The following is a 9476-nucleotide window of genomic DNA, read 5'->3' as shown; positions in this document are numbered from 1 at the left end:
TTATACTTGTGGCCTAGTTTTTCACTGTTACAAACATAATACCAGGGACATTTTCCGGTTCTTAGTAGCTATTGCAAGCAGTCCTGCCTGCTAGGTAGAGGTGGTCTGGTAAGCTATGACTGTGGGGGGAATGCCAGCCCCTGGGCCTGGCTTTTTAAGAAGGGCCACCAGATTTCCTGAATAATAGTGACTTGGGAGGAGCCACAGGGTTGGCCAGAGGCCCAAGTGAAGAGGCAGATCTTTGGAGGATTTTTCAGTGAAATGCCACTGGGAGATGTGACATCTCACCTGTGTTCTTACCCAGCCCAGAGCAGCTGCAGAAATCCCTGTGTTCTCTTTGTGCCTGGATTCCTGGTGGGAGCTGCTGAAGGGGCAGGTAATGTGTGCTAGTTGGCACCTGGGAAACCTGAGTCAGTCTTCATGGATGAGGCTGGCAGCCACATCCTGGGTCCTGTAAACAATGCTCATGGACATTTGCTTCTCCTTGTGGCTTTATTTCCTTAGGGCAAATTCCCATAAGTGAAATTTCTGGTTCTCACATAGATGGCCCAAATCACCCTCTTTTGGAGGTTGTAACAATTTACACCCTCATTAAGAGGGATTAAAGTCTTCTCCCACCCCCAATCCCCACCTATGATAACACTGGCTATCAGTCTTTATAGGTTGTATTTCTTTCGTGGAACACTTTTTCATTTCTTTTCTCCCTTTAAAAATATAGTTTATCTTTTTTCTTTTTTTTTAAGGATGTAAAGTGGATTTTACTGAAGATTCTATAGAGAGAAGGATTTATATCACTAGCTTATCTTTTTTATTGTTGACTTGTAAGAATTCTTTGTGTATTATTAGGCAAATTGGTTCTTTGTCATATATGCTGCAAATATTATGAAGGAAAAATTATAATTGGTAACTAAACCAGATTATTTTAATGACTATCCTTCAGTTTCTTTTCCTTTTCTATAACTTTCTCCTGTTTCTTCTGTAGTGTAATCGTGTTTAATGTATTTTTCATTGTATTTGAAATAGAGCATTATAAAGATATTAAGTCATACTCAATATGCAAAGTTTGAAACAATGAAATTCCTCCAAAATTAAAAAATAATCAAGAATCATATATTCTAAAAGAAGTTGGCTTAGTAAATGCCATTTAAGTATTGCTACATGACATTTCTTCTTTAGAAGATAAGCAAAAATAAAGGCCACCCTGTGTCAGGCTCTGTCTGGAATTAATGTTTTAAATTATATAAAGTCTTCAGGAACACATCCCCTGCATAAAATCCAACAGCACTGTATCCTAAATCACATTTTATTTCTTTAAAAAAGGAATATCTTATGAATCTCTTAAGCTTCTCTTAGTTTTGAATTTTGGGAGAAAGATTTATTTATTTTTCCTTCCTCTGCTTATCTACAGACTTTGAGACGACTCTGACATGTCTTCAGAATGTGTTGATACTGGTTGAATTTCAGTATTAATAGTCAACTAGCTTAAGGATTTATTTTGGTAGTACATCAGAGACACCGAAGATTCCTAGAACTTCTTAGGGCAATGTCAGATAATCCAGCTTTTATTGTACAAATAATTTATAAAATTATAATGAAATGACATAATAATTCAAGGCAGCTGCTCCTAAATCCCTGGCCTGAGTAATATATCCTCCAAATGGGACTGAAATTCAGCAGTAGGAAGCTCAGCATTCTAGCATAATCAACAGAAAACACCAATTAGCTTTTACGAGCAGATGTGCATTTTGAGCAAATAGTTGGAAACCACCGCCACCTTAAGTTTTGGACAAGCTCTTCCAGGACCTTAAGTTAATTATGTCTGGATTAAATAGCACAGTCCAAAGCCTATTTGATGTAATTTCCAGAGTCATAAAGGGGAAGTTATTTTACTTTATCAAATGATTATTTTGTAGAATCTTGTCTTACAGGTGAACTACTAATCAGTTCAAATATCTTCCTAAGTAGTCAAATCCCCTGCATGTGAATTTTAGACTTTAAAAGTACAGCATCCTAGGGGCACCTGGGTGGCTCAGTTGGTTAAGCGTCTGCCTTTGGCTCAGGTCATGATCTAAGGGTCCTGATGATGAGGGAGCAGAAGGCAAGCTGAGGACAAAGCAGAAGCTGACACCCCACAACCCTCCCCCTCCATGGGATATTTGTGACATTCCTCAGGCACTGCTGGCTGCTCTAAAGGGAAAACAAGTAGTTAACTTGTAGAGATCACAATCCTGCAAGACCTGAGTCTCCCACTTTACAAATGTCCTAGTGATTTACAAGGAAGAAGCTTTCTTATCAATAGCCTAACTTCCAAAGACCCATAACTCAGTTTCCCGAAGCCCTAACATCACCCTCCCCTCCATAAAATTGAGGGAGGCTGAGGCAGAAGGAAATGCAAATAAAATTGAATTTCTTTTAAACCTACAGCCCATTGATAAGGATGTGTGATAGGAGGAATGTAACATTCCTCCAGGAAGCTCCCAGCTATCTTACTGTTAATGCCTTACTAGAAGGAAAAACAAACTTTTTTTTTTGAAGATTTTATTTATTTATTTGACAGAGAGAGACAGCGAGAGAGGGAACACAAACAGGGGGAGTGGGAGAGGGAGAAGCAGCCTTCCTGTTAGCGGGGAGCCCGATGTGGGGCTCGATCCCAGGACCCTGGGATCATGACCTGAGCCAAAGGCAGACGCTTAACGACTGAGCCACCCAGGTGCCCCAGGAAAACAAACCTTAACTGGACAAATAGCAAAGCCTCCGGTATCCTGTGTCCTCCTTTAATACATGAAAGTTCTTTCAAAACCTCCCTTTTTCCTTACCTCCCCCAACCCCATAGTATAGAATCAGCCACCCCTCACAACCCCGGGGCAGCAGCTTTTCCTGCCCACGGGTCCTGTCCCCATGCTTTAATAAATCACCATTTTGCACCAAAGACATCTCAGGAATTCTTTCTTGGTCATCGGCTCTGAACCTCATCTATATTCCCAAACCACATCACTGGGATCGAGCCCCATGTTGGGTTCCCTGCTCAGTGGGGAGTCGGCTTTGCCCTCTCCCTCTGCCTGTCTCTCCCCTGCTCTCTCCCTCTCTCTTTCTCAAACAAATAAATAACATCTTTTTTAAAAAAGTACAGCATCCTAGAACTGTTGATCACCTATCAAAATGATTCACTGAACAGCAAAATTGTAAGGTAAATTATTTTAAGGTATATACCACATCTTCTTTATCCATTCATGTGTTGATGGACATCTGGGCTCTTTCCATAGTTGGGCTATTGTGGACATTGCTGCTATAAACATTGGGGTGCAGGTGTCTCTTCGGATCACTACATTTGTATCTTTGGGGTAAATACCCAGTAGTGTAACTGCTGGGTTGTAGGGTAGCTCTATTTTCAACTTTTTGAGGAACCTCCATACTGTTTTCCGGCATGGGGCCTGCTATTTATTTGAGACCTAAAGGAGACTAAGCATGAAATCACCTTTGTGTTTGTACTTGGCAATCAGGCAGAATGAGTTGGAGGAAGTAGGACCTGTTAATGTGAGACTTGTTGAAGTGGGGCCTCTTGTTTCTATATATTCGCTAAAGAGACAGGCAGGTTTGCAACTGATGACCTCTGAAAGGGCACATTGGGCCCTTGCTCTTGGATCTCCCTGTAGGATCTTCCCCTTGCAGCCAGATACTGCTCCCTGCTTTCCTCTTCTCCCAGTAGCCTCGGTGCCTCAGCTTCCACAGCTTTCTCCACACCCCTAGCCTCCTTGCCTCCTTGTTTCCTTGCCTACTTAGCTTCTGACTTCTCAAGACTCAGCTTCCTCGGTTCTCATCTCCTTTCATTCTGCATCTCCCTCCCCAAGACCCCCTCTTTGGTTGGTCTGGGATGTGGATGAACTCTTCTCATTTACTTCTGATGGGAGGAGCGTAAGATCATGCCACCCTTCTAGTCCCACAGGTCTGTGGACCTGCATGTGGGGGGCATGGCTTCGTAAGGGAGAGCAAGCTTTCATTTCCTTGAAGACCTGAGGTCAGAGTAGGGACTGATGGTGCTGACCATAAGGGATGGTGGGGGAAACTCCTCACTTCCTGCTGCTCATCTCCCAGGAAACCACCTAGAGCATTGGCATCTGGACTACATGTCAGCCGATAACAGGGTTCCTGATCTACCAGTGCCGCCTCATTTGCTCCTTGGCATTTCCCAGAAGTTTCCAGTAGTCAGTCAACTGGTGCCAAACACAGTGGGAGTATTACAAATCAGGCCTTGGTGCCTAGCACCTAGTAACCATTCAGTAAGGATTTGTTAAATACACGTTTGGATATAGTGGTTAGATCAACTTTCTTGTAGCTCCTTTATCTTCAATCAAATTACTTGCCATAATTAGCCACATTTTAACCAAATGATAAGGTGTATTTACCTTGGGAAACTGAATAAAAGAAACCTCATTTAAAATGGAGTTGGGAGGCCAGAAGGGGAGCCCTCGGGTCCTACCACTGATTGCAGCCCTTTGTAGACCCATCAGGAAGAGATGTACCTTGCATTCTCAACAGGAGGAAGCCTACTTTACTACCCCGGAAAGAGAAAGAAAGGTTGTCTCCTTGTCCAGCAATGGCCCCCACAACGCAAGACTGTCACAGCTGGGCCAATGAAAAGCCACTACACTTCCAACTCGAAGTTTACGTTAGTGGACTTTTGTTTATAACAGCCCTTCCCAACTCCCCCCTTCGCTCTATAAAAGAGCATTACTGTCCTTTGTTCTCTGAACTTGCCTGTGGCTTTTGCTATAGCTTGCTTGTCCTGAATTGTAATTCCTGTTATTCCCAAATAAACTCATTTTGCTGATAAAATTTGCTTTTAAGGTTGGCAACTTTTACACATAACATTGCTGAAGGAAACTCCAAAATTCATTCTACCCCATTTGGAAGCACATCCATTTGCTGAACTCTCTTATTCCACAGAAACAATCCATTTGAATAAATTATGTATGGCGGAAATGTTGGTAGTCATTCTATCATAAATAAATGTTTACTTTCTTTGTGCCTTTCTGTATTTTCTATTAAAAAAAATGCACAAAGGTTTTACCGAGCATTTACTGTGTTTTGAGACACTGAGCGACATGTTTGGAGGGTTTTCCTTCATTTATGTACTCAAATTGGCTAGCCTCGGTTGAACCCTTTCCTCCCATGCCAGCCCACCATACCAGTACTTTCTCTACCCTGGGGACCAGCTCTCACCCCTGCTGTCTCCAGAGCCCATCTGCTTTTCACCTTCTTTTCTTTCTCCTTTTCCTACAAATGTTTCCCTCATTGTTCCTGGAATAGCTCAGCCTGCAGAGGCTCTGCCCAGCCCCTGCAGGAGAGACTTGGGCCAAGAACCCCGAGGTTACTGTGGCTGCTGGTCCAGGAATATCATGAAAACCTAGTGGGCAGGACGGATCCCATGTTTCACTGCCATTATGTTCTTCCTGTCTCTTTGGCTGGGCCATGAACTCCTTAAATGCTGGCTCTGTATGACCTGCCCTACCACTCCCATGGCCCCTGGCAAAGGGAGGTACTCACTACGGTGAGACTTAATTGTTAACATTCTTTCTGAAGGACATATGGACATGTTTCTTATTAGACCATAAACTCTGAGGGCAGAGGCTGTGTCATGTTGGTCTTTCTGTGACCCCACACATTGTGGGCATATAGCAGTGGGAGGTGAGTGAATGGGTTGGTAAATGACTGGCTCATTAAAAAATTTTTTTTAAATTTTTTAAAAAGATTTTTATTTATTTATTTGTCAGAGAGAGATGCAGAGAGAAAGGGAACACAAGCAGGGGGAGTGGGAGAGGGAGAAGCAGGCTTCCCGCAGAGCAGGGAGGATCGATCCCAGGACCCTGGGACCATGACCCAAGCCGAAGGCAGATGCTTAATGACTGAGCCACCCAGGCGCCCCATGACTCATTTTAACTGAAAGGATGATTTAAGTGAAAACATTCAGGAGGTAAAAAACATGGGATAGTTTCTTGAAAACGTGTCATTCTTTTCTCATAAATTAAAAGGATTTTCAGGATGAAAGTTTTCTTGGAACTCAAGTACGTAGTTAGCAAGCAGGAATAGCCAGTGGTAGCTGGTAAGCCAAGTTGGGATGACAGTAATCCGTTTGTTATCTTGATAGAGTGAAGTTGTGTGTGGATCTCTAAAATGGCAGATCCGACCAAAGAAGGCAAACCTGAGATACTTGGGAGAAGGACTCCATATTACTTAGGGACAGAAATCAGGGGTGGGGAGAAGAGAGGGGAATTAAAACTGGTACAAGGTTTCTGCCCTGGAGATTGAGATACTTTTTGCCTTTAACAGAGATTAAGAAAGTGAGGTAAGAAAGAAGGTGCAGATTAGTTTGGACTTGAATTGGTCTCTGAACTCCAGCGTCCATAATTATTAAATAGGGGTTGTGCTTGCTCTTTCTGAGGAAATGAGATGATGTGAAAGCACTTTGAAATTTGAAAAGGGAAGGACTAGACAATTATGTTAATGATAACCTTTATTATTATTTTAATTATATTTAGATATATTCTGCCAGCAGTTAGAATAAAGACTTGAAGTGACATTTGGGATCTAAGTGGGATGAGGCGACTGAGGAAGTAGGCATCAATGGAGAGAGCTAGAGGGGTCAGCAAGTCTTTAGGGATGGGAGAGAAAATAGGGTTTATCAAAGAGTACTCTGTGAGAACTCCCCAGAGAAGGTTGGATAAGGCAGGGTGGTAGAAACCAAGACTGTGGAGGAGTTTTTGAAGCTGGAAATGTTCAGCAGTGTCAAATGCTACAGAGAGAGAGGCTGAGTAAGAAGAGGAATGATTAATTTGCATTGGATTTGGTAAACTTGAGTAACCTGTCTTAGTGGAGGGTGGGGGGTAGAGGTAGAGCCCAGACTCTATATTTTGGAGGGGTGGGTGAGAATAGGTGTTGAGATACTGGAAGAGAGGAAGTGATGGCCCAGGGTATCACCACAACTTAACAGCAAAGGGAAGATAGCTTGATAGATTTTTTTATACTATTATTCCAAAAAGGATTTGAGGGGAAAAATAGGGGAAGAATGATTGCCTGAGAATGTAATGGAGGGTGCAGGGAAGCTGGGGGTGTGGGGAGAGAGGAGACTCCTGAGGAGCTGTGACAAAGAGTGACATTCAAAGTCTAAGTGGACAGAGTAGCTTTACAGATTAGGTATGACTCTATTACACTTGATCTTAGCCAAGAGGCCGAGAAGCAATTGAAGCTAAGAGGAACTCTGATCCAATTCTCACAGCCGCTATTAGGATTGTTCCCTCCCCACCAACCGTCTTGCTTCTTTGTTTCTCCCTTGTACTCAGCCAGCAAGACTCCACCTTGGAGCAAGTCTCCTAATTCATCCTCTCCAGTTCTTTATCAGGGTCCTTGTGGATCGCTGGTGAAAATTATATGATTTTTTTGCTTGCCAATCCCTAAGAAGCTTTAGAGAGCTTCTCCCACTCCTTTTTCTTTTTCAAACCTTCCACCTCAATATCTTGCTCACTCTCAACAGAGGACCTTACTTTAGAAAAGGCCTTTCTTTTTCTCTAAGAAAACTGAGGCTGCAAAGTAGGGAGTTCCTTAACTTACTCTTTTGTGTTTATGTCCCTCTGACTCCCAGCTTTCCCTCCTTCCCCTCTCAGGAAAAGAGCTATTGGCTCCAGTTTCTTCAAGCTTTAGATCTGATCCCCCAGCTCACCATCTTCACCTGTATCTTTAAGCCCATAAACTTGCTCACACCTCTCCCATCTGAAAATCAAACCAAACAAAATCAAACCAAACCAAAATCAAACCAAACAAAAACCCTTGCTACCATCCTATCTTTTTCTCTTCACAGGCAAGCTTCCTGCAAAGATAAATCTGATTAGCTCACTTCTCTTCTGACTTCCCCCGCTCGCTCTCTAATCCGGTTTTTGCCCTTATCATTCCACAATGAATGAGTCATCAATTGAGCCCCAAGTGGACAAAACAAATTGGTCTTTCCCTTCCTCCTTTCTTTTGCCCTCCCTGAGCCACTTGATCTCCTGGCTGTCCCTTCTTTTTTTGGCTTCTCCTATAGGTCCCTCCTCTTTGCTACCAAATCTCGGCTCCACTTGAGTGCCATTTATTGGCTCCCTTTGGACTCTCATCCCCTAAATGCCTGAGTGGCTGGGTTTATTCTGTACTCTGTTCTTCCCATGCTGTGTGCTTTCCCTGGGTGAACTTATCTGCAATCACAGCTGCAATTACTAGGGGCTTATTGAAAACTCGCAAGACTCTAGCTCCTGTTCGGGCTTCTCTTCTGAGTTCTAGGCGCATATGCCTAAATGCCCACTGGACACCTCCACTTAGATGTCCCTCAGGTCCCTCAGACTCAGCCTCATCCTAACAGAATTCATATCTTTTCAGCCAAGCTTCTTCCCATGGATTCTTTGTGAATATTGTCAGCATCCGGGATCCTAGTCTCTTTTCCCCATTTCTAGTCAGTTGTCAGTAATAGTAAGATGAAGGAATTTTTGTGCCCTAGATTCCCAAGGAAGTTGAGGGATGCAGATTGGCTTGGTAGGGCTGTACTCCCAAAGAGAGGCCGTGGATTGAGGAGCTACATACACTGGGGAGAACCATGTGGTAGGAATGGCAATTAGGGAGCTGGCCCAGTGAGGGAAGGGTAGCTATGGATGATGCTTCCAATCCTGGGTAAACTTAATTGAGCATCACTAAGTGCTGAGGTATTTGGAGTTCTTGAAGAAAAAGGACCAAAGCTTGCATATACCCAAACAGATCTGAAAAGAAATACTTCAGAGAGGAATGGGGACAGAGAGAAGCCCAACACAGTAAGATTCGGAAATGGGAAGGCCAAATGTACGTAGATCTCTTAAGGGTAAGGAGACCCGGAGTGAGTATGGGTTATAGTTGCTCCATTTACAGGTTCTACCTCTGTAATGTCTCCAACCCGATCCTCTTTTTCTTAGTATCTTCTAGGCTTCTGCCCACCCCCAAGTCTTGTTTAATCTTACTAATCCATTGGCTCTTTTAACTTTTGTATATCCAGGTAAAAATTCCTTTGCTTCTTACACAAGGTCCTTCAGGATATGGTCCCTGTTTACTATCCAGCTCCTTCTCCTGCTACTGACTACAAATTCTTTTTGCTTCAGCCACATGAAAGTTCTTCCAGCCCTTTAAAAGCATCACACCTTCCTATAGTGGTTCCATGTGCCTGTGCTTGGAATATCCGTCTCACCCTCTCCTCTCTAAACTCATTCATTCTGCCATTTCTACTTTTCCTTCAATACTAAGCTCAAGTACCATTTCCCAGAAGTCTTTTACACCCCCAATCTGATTTTCTCTGGGCTTTCGTGGCAGCCTACACATAACATAAAAATACCCTTTACTACATCTCACTGTAATCGGTTAACTTGCTTCTTATCCTTCGTAGACTGGGTACTTTATGAAGGCAGATCTCAGTCTAGCCGGCTGTCCCC

Source organism: Mirounga angustirostris, unplaced genomic scaffold (assembly GCF_029215605.1).
Source record: "Mirounga angustirostris isolate CCGP_5_RB_7025 unplaced genomic scaffold, mMirAng1.0.hap1 SCAF_9, whole genome shotgun sequence".
Taxonomy (NCBI): domain Eukaryota; kingdom Metazoa; phylum Chordata; class Mammalia; order Carnivora; family Phocidae; genus Mirounga; species Mirounga angustirostris.
The sequence above is the reverse complement of the archived record's forward strand: the minus strand, read 5'-3'. Positions refer to the sequence as shown.